Raw genomic sequence first — 12,277 nt, forward strand, 5'->3', positions numbered from 1 at the left:
GTTACGATTTATGTTTTGAATTTTGTTTTTCGTTTACCTTCCTTAGTGCGACTATGTTAGGCAGAAAATCGGTTTATTGCAAGAAATTTGTCATTTCTGCGAGGCGAGTCTCTTGAGACCATCCAAAACAGATATTACGCTTTTAGGACCGTATGGTCAGGAGGACCGCTTATGGTGCTGGTGCTGTCTTACTGAACCGTTGTATTTCCCCCTTTATTTTGATAAACATATTTTATCACCCCCTTACAATGTGTGGCATGATAAATTAATATGGAGTCAATAATATGAGCACTCTGACGCTATCGAATGGCAACGCCGAGAGCAGTTTTAAAATTCCTTCGACACTCCCTTGCTTTTGGGGGCGCCACCAAGATCATTCTACTTAAGCGCAAAGAGATGGGCACTGTTTAATGGGGAGCAGTGGAGCACTGGAGCACGCGGTTTATACGTATTTTTTTAATTTAAATAACAATTTTGGTACTTATGCAGAGAAATTACGGTGTTGAATTAATAACATTATTTAGAAACCCATTCTTAACATAGGGAGAGGAAGGGGTTTTGTAACTATTATTAACTATTCTGTACTTTCACCTAACAATTAAAAAAAAAAAAAAAAAAGGTATTTTTTACGACCTGCCCCAGCGTAGTATAAACACCTCACCAGCAGCACCCCATGTTAAGAACGACTTTCGGAATACCCGCACCCAACCTCCCCATGTTAAGAACAGATTTCGAGGTTGGGGGTGTTTATTCCGAAAGCCGTTCTTAACATGGGAAGGTTTGGATGTTTATAATACGCTGGGGCAGTGGGGCTGGGGCACTGGGGACGTTGTAAAAAAAAAAAAAAAAAAAAAATTACCAAAAGAAAAGATACCGAAAAACTTAAATTTAACTTGAAAATACTATATAAAAAATAGCACGGTATCTTCTCTGCAAAATTTGCCAAAGCACCGCAATTTCAAATCAATTTTTCTGCTAAAATTTTAATTTTAAAGCCTCGTTTAAAAACGAATAAAAAATTTTGGATCGCAATTGCTATTTCTTTTTATGTCAAGATTTTAAATTTTGGCACATTCTATACGAATAAATAAACACATTTTTTTTTTTTATTTTATTCATTTTTAATAAGCGATATCTCTGAAAGACCACTTTATATTTATAAAGTGACTAACTACCCTACTCCCTACAAAAACTGGATATGACACAAGGTCAGTTTAATGTGAGGGGTGTGGCAGCTACCTCTTAAAAGAGACACTCATGATCGATTGCAAATTTTCCCGTGGTCAAACCGGTCAGCATTTCGCAACAGAGATGCCTCAGACTACCGGCAATAAATCACTCTCCCTTTCAGAAGGAGGATGGAATGCTTGTGAGCATTTCCTACTGAGATTGAACAATCGTACTATACTCTTACATTAGTCCCGAGGGCTGCGTTTCACAAAGCAAAAGAATTCTCTAACTTTTAACTAAATTATGAAATGATGCTTCTACAGAATTTGAACCTAACCAAACCGACAATTATTGAACTAAACCTAACTTGGGTTAGAATTGGTTTTGGGTAAAGAAAAAAGCTCGACTCGAATCCTGTAGAAGTACCAAAATAAAAAAATTCATACACACACATGTATGTATGTAATTTATATATAGTGCAGTTTAGCATCTTCAAGCAAATTAATTCGTTTAATTTTAGAAGAGACGAGTTAACAAAGCCATCTCCTCATGTTAAGAATGGCCTTCTGAATTTGATTAAAGAGGTTAAATTGCACAAGTGTCATTTTTATGAAAGAAAAGGAGACAAATTTATGTTTTGGGTGTCTGTGCTGTTTGTTTTTTTATTATAATTAACCAAATAAAACTGGAGAAATGCAAACTTTTTTTTCTGAATTACGATATATATTTTAAGAACTTACCTTAAATGTTTTGGTTAATAATCCCTTTCTGGTGTAATAAGCATTATAGTTGCCGTCCGTGTAAAAGAAGAGACCCCCGGGCCTTTTTTTTTTTTTATGTGTAAACGTCACAGAATGGAGAAACCACTACTAATGAGTACAATTCAAGAATGGTAATAAGTATACCGGAATATTCGTACCAAATTGTCCACACTCCACCACACTGGATTTTTTTCTGTTAAAGTACGACTGATGGTCAATAAGCAATCATTTCGATTTAATATTATTCAACACAATGGATGGACTGATGACGAAGAAGGGCTTTCTTTTTTTTTCCTTTTTGGTCAGTGCTAGACAGAGAGTGGAAAGAAAATCGTTTTGTTTTTTTTTCTACGTGGTAAATGGGAGGAAAGATGAAGTTACAAGCCAAGCATCTGGCACATGATGATGTGGACCAAGATGATGAAGAGAGGAAAGAAACAAGGAAAAAGTCGGTTTTAAGTAAGGGTCATCTAGACCGACGACGTAAGGGTAAGTCATAAGGAGGAGGAGGAAACCAAGGAGAGTGGAGAGGTTTCATATACAGGCTGGGGAAATAAAGGAAAGGAATAAGGTTCTCACGGACGGGGGTCGTGTGTAAGCTGCTAAGGGTTTAGAGAATTCGGGATTGTTGGATATAGTGTTCGCTTGGTTGGGGGGGGGGGAATATGGTTAAGATGAGGTGGAGAGCAATATAAATTATGTCAATAAAGATCGGGTGGGTTTTAAGGATAGGTTTTTAACAGAGAGTGAGAGGGGGTATATGGTAGATAGATCTGTTGACGCTTAAAGAGAAAATTTGTTTTAAGTTTTGTTTTTCAAGTAATATGATTACTGTTAAATAGAACAATAATAAGGAAAATATACTTAGACGAGGGGGATACCAATTCCAGGAGAACACACGCACAAAGTAGTAAACCAACTGTAGGGTGCAAGCCGAGATTAAGTCTTTTAACAGTCCAATGTTAGTACGCACGATTTAGCCTAACAGTTGGGTAACGATAGTTGCGTCTCCTTAATCGTTGTACTAAGTTAAGTAAAAGTACTAACTTACAACGCCTGTTACTACCGAATATTTAAAGTGGCACCATTAGGTTACCTTTACAAACGAACGACAACATCGCAAAGAAGGATGGAAGTGGACGAGTGACGACGGTGAAGGGCTGGAAAAAGAGAGAGTCAAAGAAGAAATATCACCGATTAAACATCTTTTTTTTTCTTCTGCCTCTCTTTCTCTCTCTAGTAGTAGTAGTAGTATGAGTCGTGTTGTATCTCAGCACTAACCTACATCCGCAAGGGTAAAGTATACAGCAAGCATCGAAAATCGGCTCTTCTTGAAACACTACTACTCTATACAACTCCGACTACCGACACTTGCAGCCTGCCCTGCCGGAAGTGCCGTAGACGTCATGGGGCGAAGATGTTTTCACGGAAAGTGCCGAAATTAGCCGAGTCCAAACAAGTTATTTGACGAGAAGCAGCACCAGTAACAGCATTCATTCACAACGCCATTCATTCATGTCGCGGCTTGCACGATGAACTCGGCAACATGTCAAGTTTAGTTGCTGGTAAATGGTTACTGGCACTATTTTAAAACGTAATCAACCAGTATCCAAAAATTAACTAATCAGTTAAAATGTGCAAATCTAAACCAGTAGTGAGTGCGATATGATTTCACGTGATTCCTATTTGTTGCGGTTTGAAAAACAAGCAGTTGTAAAAATAGTAAAGTTAACAATGACATTTGTTGAATTGAACTCGCGTAGTAAAAAGTTAAACGTTTGTTTTGGTACAATTTTAGTAAAGTATACAGGATTGATGAAGCCAGTTATATAGACAGGGTTTGTCAGACCTTTTGGTTATGATCAAAGGATTTTGTTTGTTTCGGGGGGAGGGGGGTATAGAATTCCTTCAACATGAATTCTATTACCCTTCCCAACACTTTTATTTTTGATATTGGTCTCTCCAATCGTTTCTTCTCTTAGAAAGACACCATCTACTTCTAAACTTCATACCTACTTCATTTCCTCTCATTACCATTTAAAGATCGACTCGTTTTCAGTTGGAGATCTATTTTGGAGAGGGTCTGTTTTTGATTTTGGTTTTGTCCTATTCTTCATTTTACGCCAATTACGTGTATGTTTGTTTGTTTGTTTTGTTTTTGTTTTACGGCATATCAACCTTTTTCAGGTTATTTAATGCAGAATCCAGTGATTCTGAAGAACAATTTTTTAATAAAGTATTTTTTTTAAGTCGGTTTCTATTCAACCCATAGTTGGGACCCTAACAGGTACTACCACTCCGGGTCAGACTGGACCTGGGAGCAATGGTAATTAAAGGGTGGCTCCACAATCCCCAAATCCCGCAAGCTGAGGTCTCACCATCGGATATAGTTTAAGGTCATATCCAGGACCAATGACGTGTATGTGTTTATATATATATATATATATATATATATATATATTATATATATATATATATATATATATATATAATGAAATGTTCAAAAGTCGGGACTAATGAGGTTGTTAGATAAAACTAATCAAAATATGTTAATAATATATGTTAATAAAGGAAATCTAAAACTGCATTAGTAATGTACAAAAAAAAAAAATTCTATATATATATCGTTATTTTCATGGCAAGCACTCCACTCTATGGTCCCCCCTCGCCAAACTTTCACGAGAAACAGTCGTTTAGCAGAAAACACTATCAATAATTTCCCCCACTGTGCCTAAACCTAAACGTAGATTCCATGAATAAAGCTTCTTTCTTAGAACCGTACACCCGTGGAACTCTCTCCCGTTTGGCTGTTTCTGCTTTCCAGCTGACTATAATATATATATATATATATATATATATATATATATATATATATATATATATATATATATATGTTTCGTTGTATCACAACTCATTGGTGCGGTGCGGCTAGACATATATCTTTTCCCAGCCGTGGATCGAACCTACAAACATCGTGTTGAAAGTCGGCAGCTCTAACCATCGGACCACGAATCAGTGCCCATAAATATTTATCTCAAATGCCCATTAAATGCCCGTCGCACAGTGCTCAAACCATCAGTTTGTTCACAAACAAATAGTGGGCTTCGCGTAATCGCTTAAATACGTGTTGGGTGAAAATATATTTACAAAGTGCTCAACCCAAAGAGGGGGGCTTGATAGTCATCCACATAAAGTACTATATATATATATATATATATATATATATATATATATATATATATATATATATATATATATATATATATATATATATGTGTGTGTGTGTATAAAATTATTTTTAACTTTTATATATTTTTAATAAGTAAATAAGAATGTAAATATATAAATATATACATAAAAACTAATAATAGTAGGGGGTGAAGAGTAGTATAATGGATTAATCAGAATTGCATAAATACAACTGACTGGTAAATTAAAAAAAAAATATGGCCATTTTGAATTTGGAGACAAGGACGAGTGTCACAGATAACGAAGACATTTTTGGATAGCATTCGGAACATTTTTTGTTCTTGTGATTAATGAAGGTAGTGTTTGATCAACACTGCTGGGGAATCATGATTTAATATACTGTTTTGTTTTTAAATCTCCGAAACAGTTTCATGGTAGACAACTGATAATCCCTGAAATAACATTAAGACTATTGTGGATTCAAGAAAGCAAGTTGATGCAGCGATTACAGGTGATTAAATGACTTACTGACTAAATAGTTTTCCAAAAAATGAATGATATAAAAAAATATAAAAATTTAATTTTTTTTTTTATATATATAGTTTAAAGGTTAAAAAAAAACTTCCAAGACTATATATATAATTTAATATTTTAAGTAGGTAACCCATAGAGTAAATGTGGCATTGTGATAATTACTGAAATGAAAATGATGGACAAAGGGTGACAGAGAAAAAGGAATGGTTCAGAGTGCGTTTAATTAAGAGTATAATACAGAAAAAAAAAAAAAAAAACTCGACCCTTAAAAAAAAAAAAAGAAGTTATTATTATTGTCTAATTTTCGTTTATCATAAATACCACTGACCGATCCCATTCGTGCCTATATGAAAGGTACTAGATTTTTAAGTTATGGTTTAGATGAATGAAAGTAACCAGGACTCGAACTTACCTTATCTCATAAAACTACAATAATTTTTTTTTTTTTTTTTTTGCGCTTTTACACTATTGGGACGAGATTTTGTAATCCATAAATGGAGTTTTCAGATAAAAACCAATGATTTCAACTGATTTTTTTTTGTCAATTCTAATAAGTTACAATGGTAGCTTTCAAATTATGCAGTTGAAATTACCCGAATATTACTGAATTATTTAAAAAAACAAACTTTAATCGTAGTAACAGGTGAAAATTGCCGCCATCTTGTGTAAATCAAAACGGAAAATTACCTACCTTTTGAACTCTCCTGTGTCTTACGATCGTTTTCATCAAATTCTATTTTTTTATTTTCTTTAATAAATAATCTTCTACCTTATCGATTTTCGTAATTTTGGGATATAATCATCTTACAAATACGAAGAAATATGTAGATACCATTATTTTTATGTGAAATTCAGTATTACGATTTCCAAAATTTCGTCCTAATAGTGTAGAAGCGCCGTTGTTTTTTTTTTTTGTTTTTGTTTTTCTTTTTGTTTTTTGTTTTTATTAAAAATCTTTATAGGTAGGCGATAATGGTTTGGAAAAGTGACGAATTTAAAGAAGTAGAAGAGAGAGTATGAGAGAACAGTCGTTTTTAAGGGGGGGGTCTTAGATTGGCAATAAAGAGAAGAAGAAGAAGAAGAAGAAGAAGAAGAAGAAGAAGAAGAAGAAGAAGAAGAAGAAGAAGGGTAATTGTGACAGAGAGACATGGTGGAATAGAAAAAGATAGACAAAACATAATTTACAATGTGAGAAAGAAAAAAATCTTTGGTTTCAGACTAAAAGTTAACATTTCCTTGTCGTCTCATATCCAAGCTAAGAGTTATTCGAGGATAAGGGTCAATGGGATGGGACGATTGGAAGCCAAAATTGATCAATGTAATTAACTAAATTTATTGGATGGTTCACAACAAATAACTTGTTGACATTGATTTGAACATGACTGTCAGAGTCTGCAGCAAGTACTGTTGCCACATCTGAGGAAGTTCAGTTCAAAGCACTCTTTCCCGCCTTGACACAGTATAAAACTGACTTTGAAATCTAGTGGGCGAGGTCTTCATCTCCACTCTATTACTTCTCTCTCACAGAAGAGATGTTGCTACTCTTTCTCTACTCATAATTTTCATAGCCAGTGCTCAATGGAACTTCAATCTATACCATCTATGAAAACATTCACAATAAGCACTCGTCTACCTGCCACCGCTGTCAATAAACTCCCATTCGTTCTGTGTGTACCTGGAACTAAATAGAATTTCCATGAGCAATGTTTTTTTTTTCCTAGAACTAGCTGTCTCTGAAACACAGTACTATGGGGCTGCTTTCTGACGGACAATAATAATAATAATAATAATAATAATAATAATTTTCAAGTCTAATATAAACAAATTGTTGTTGAGCTGTCCTCTTAAATATGAAACGTTTGATTAATTACAGCTCCTAATGTGAACAAGTTCTTGCTATCCCATTACCTTAAATAGTCCAATTCTGCCTAATTCCCACCAAAAACGATCACTAAGCTGTGGTCTCACTAACAACTTTACATTCATTAAATCTTATCCTCGAGCGACCTCCGCGCCTTGATAAGTGGTGAATCACTTGTAAAAAACAATAAAATAAAATGAATAACTATCGTTACTAATCCCCTCAGTGTTCCATTCTTTACCTGTCAAACTCATTAACCCTTATCCTCAGGTGGCTTGTGGGTCTTAATAAGCGGTGACTTGTTTGTAAAAGAAAAAGCAATCCTATGGTAATGTGTAAAGAAAGGATATACATTAAACACTGCCATTTGATTTGAAATTTTTAAGAAAATTAACTTTGTAAAAAAAATAAGAAATAAAAAAATAATCTAAAATATGAGCGTCGAATCATGATTATAACAATAACAAATATACATGTTATACTTGTTCTTGATATTCATTGAGACCAGTCCCTTTTGGTGTCTCCCCATCGAGAGGGATTTGCTGAAAAGATATAGGGATCCGTTTAATGGCGCGAATCAGCGAAACACAAACCTGTCATACCAACGCTGTTTGCAACGGTTGATTAATATATATATATATATATATATATATATATATATATATATATATATATATATATATATATATATAGATATATATATATGTGTGTGTGTGTGTGTGTGTGTGTCAGCTAACAGATTTTTTATTTATTAATTATTCCTTTTGTTCACCTTAAACAATGTATGTTGCCACTGAAACATAAGAGACTGCTGTGATTAGGGGCCAGATTTATGAGTGGGGGGTCGCATCCTAAATGGGGAGTAGCATTGTTCACATTACATTTCAATCTTTGCATGTTGGTACAGTCAGGGAAACATGGAGCAGGGAGGGAATTCCAAAAGCAAGTGGTCAGAGGAAAGAAGTTAGAATAAAGAGACCTCTACAGTAAAGGGGTGGGATTTTGCTGCTAGTCAGGGTTACGGGGGGGGGTATTTTCATGAAGCGAGTACAAGTGCAGTAGGTCCATCAAAGCACATTCCGTGGAAGTACTAGTAAAACAAACACAGGTATCCAATATTGCTATGATGAGACTGGGGCTAGGGCTTAGAAGACAGAGCGGGACCTATTAGGTTAGAAACTCTTTTTATGCACCCAGAGAGAGAGAGAGAGAGAGAGAGAGAGAGAGAGAGAGATTAGTGGTTGGTGCACCAGCCCAGATCTGGCACCAATATTCCATGCATAGGTGAATGGTGGCTTCGTAGATACGGGCAGCTGAAAAACTAATGCAAGCTCATTTTATTAACAAATGCTAAATAATGAAGGCCGTTTTTGAGTGGAAAAGTTTGAGTAGCGCTTTTAGGGTTCAGAGGTGACCCCAAATGGAATTTACAAAATCATGTGACTTCCAGATGGAGATTTTCTGTCTCTTTGTCTAGCGATTCTTCAAACAGAAAAGACGTGTCTTGGGGGTGCTGTCCTCAATGGGTCCGCAGAGCAGTATACACAGTGTGCCCGAGTGTAGCAACACGATCTGTCTGTCTGACTGTCCGTCCGTCCGTCCGGCTGTCTCTCTCTCTCTCTCTCTCTCTCTCTCTCTCTCTCTCTCTCTCTCTCTCTCTCTCTCTCTCTCAGGTGTATGAAAGCTGATACTTTCTGTGATTGTTCTCTTTTTTTAATAAATCTTGTTATAAATCAATATTGGTATTCGAGTGGTTTTGTATTCACATGCAAGCAAGAAACTGGGTTCAACAAAATTACGAGTATATAAAGATTTATATATGCATTGATAAGTGAAAACATAGCACATGTTTGTGACAGTAGCTAAGTAGTTAACGGCACAGATTGAAAACCTGGGCGTGGCAAGTTCGAATCCAGTCCGTTCTATAGAAATAGTTTCTTTGAACCCACACCTGAGCTTGTGTCTAACCTCCTGGAAAGGAGTTAAATAAAATGACACATGCACACCTCTTTCGAGAAATTAATAAGTAGTTCTGTATGTCAGACAAATCAAGCTATCTGTCACTTAAACGAAGAAGGGAGAGGAGAATTATCAAATAAAAACTAGGTTTAAGTAAAACATGGTTGTTTTTTATGTTTATCTTCAATAAGCTATTTATTGTTTATTGTTATTTTATTTTTTATTGCTAGTTTTTCTGGCACATTAATAATTTTTAAAGATTGCAGCTTTAAAAGAATAGGAAAAAAATCTGTTAATGCTTAAAAATTGGTTTTATATTATTTTTTTTCATTATATTTCATTGATTTATATATTTTTTTCATTATATATTATTTATTTATATTATTTTTTTCATTACATATTATTGATTTATATTATTTTTTCATTATACATTATTGATTTATATTATTTTTTTCATTATATATTATTTATTTATATTATTTTTGTATTATATATTATTAATTTATACTATTTTTTTCATTATACATTATTTTTTTATATTTTTTTTCATTGTATATTATTGATTTATATTATTTTTTCATTATATATTATTGATTATATTTTTTTTCATTATACATTATTGATTTATATTATTTATTTCATTATATATTATTGATTTATATTATTTATTTCATTATATATTATTGATTTATATTCTCATTATATATTATTGATTTATATTATTTTTTCATTATACATTATTGATTTATATTATTTTTTTCATTATATATTATTGATTTATATTATTTTTTCATTATATATTATTGATTTATATATTTTTTTCATTATACATTATTTATTTATAATATTTATATCATTGTATATTATTGATTTATATTATTTCTCATTATATATTATTGATTTATATTATTTTTTTCATTACATATATTTGATTGATATTGTTTTTCATTATATATCATTGATTTATATTATTTTTTTCATTATATATTATTGATTTATATTATTTTTTCATTATATATTATTGATTTATATTATTTTTCGTTATATATTATTGATTTATATTATTTTTTTTTCATTATACATTATTGATTTATATTTTTTTTTCATTATATATTATTGATTTATATTATTTTTTTTCATTATATATTATTCATTTATATTATTTATTTCATTATATATTATTGATTTATATTATTTTTTCATTATACATTATTCATTTATATTATTTTTTCTTTATATATTATTGATTTATATTATTTTTTCATTATATATTATTGATTTATATTATTTTTTCATTATATATTATTGATTTATATTATTTTTTTCATTATATATTATATATTTATATAATTTTTTCATTATATATTATTGATTTATATCATTTTTTGTTATATATTCTTGATTTATATTATTTTTTTTTCATTATACATTATAGATTTATATTATTTTTTTCATTATACATTATTGATTTATATTATTTATTTCATTATATATTATTGATTTATATTATTCTTTTCGTTATATATTATTGATTTATATTATTTTTTTTCATTATACATTATTGATTTATATTTTTTTTCATTGTATATTATTGATTTATATTATTTTTTCATTATATATTATTGATTTATATTATTTTTTCATTATATATTATTGATTCATATTATTTTTTCATTATATATTATTGATTTATATTATTTATTTCATTATATATTATTGATTCATATTATTTTTTCATTATATATTATTCATTTATATTATTTATTTCATTATATATTATTGATTTATATTATTTTTTTCATTATACATTATTGATTTATATTATTTTTTCGTTATATATTATTGATTTATATTATTTTTTCATTATATATTATTCATTTATATTATTTTTTCATTATATATTATTTATTTATATTATTTTTTTCATTATATATTATTGATTTATATTATTTTTTAATTATATATAATTGATTTATATTTTTTTTCATTATATATTATTGATTTATATTATTATTTTCATTATATATTATTGATTTATATTATTTTTTCATTATACATTATTGATTTATATTATTTTTTCATTATATATCATTGATTTATATTATTTTTTCATTATATATTATTGATTTATATTTTCCGTTATATATTATTGATTTATATTATTTTTTTCATTATATATAAATGTCTTATATTATTTATTTCATTATATATTATTGATTTATATTATTTTTCGTTATATATTATTGATTTATATTATTTTTTTCATTATACATTATTGATTTATATTATTTTTTTCATTATACATTATTGATTTATATAATTTTTTTCATTATATATTATTGATTTATGTTATTTTTTTATTATATATCATTGATTTATGTTATTTTTTCGTTATATATTATTGATTTATATTATTTTTTAATTATATAATATTGATTAATATTATTTTTTAATTATATATTATTGATTTATATTATTTTTTTCATTATATATTATTGATTTATATTATTTTTTTAATTATACATTATTGATTTATATTATTTTTTTCATTATATATTATTGATTTATATTATTTTTTCATTATATATTATTGATTTATGTTATTTTTTTATTATATATCATTGATTTATGTTATTTTTTCATTATATATTATTGATTTATATTATTTTTTTAATTATACATTATTGATTTATATTATTTTTTTCATTATATATTATTGATTTATATTATTTTTTCATTATATATTATTGATTTATGTTATTTTTTTATTATATATCATTGATTTATGTTATTTTTTCATTAT

The 12,277-nt window shown here is 29.6% G+C and overlaps 1 protein-coding gene across 2 annotated transcripts in view; it reads right to left on the reverse strand.

Annotated features, from left to right (window-relative positions):
- LOC145262964 (CUE domain-containing protein 1-like) overlaps positions 1-3,325 on the reverse strand; it is a 399,693-nt gene extending 396,368 nt beyond the window's left edge. For both annotated transcript variants that reach the window (XM_080119894.1, XM_080119845.1), the window contains exon 1: positions 1,911-3,325. The gene's annotated coding sequence lies outside the window, so the exon portion shown is untranslated. The remainder of the gene's footprint in view (positions 1-1,910) is intronic.
- Between the last annotated feature and the right edge of the window lie 8,952 nt (positions 3,326-12,277).

The sequence above is a fragment of the Euprymna scolopes genome, chromosome 1 (genome assembly GCF_053919585.1).
Source record: "Euprymna scolopes isolate OS-2025 chromosome 1, ASM5391958v1, whole genome shotgun sequence".
Lineage (NCBI taxonomy): Eukaryota > Metazoa > Mollusca > Cephalopoda > Sepiida > Sepiolidae > Euprymna > Euprymna scolopes.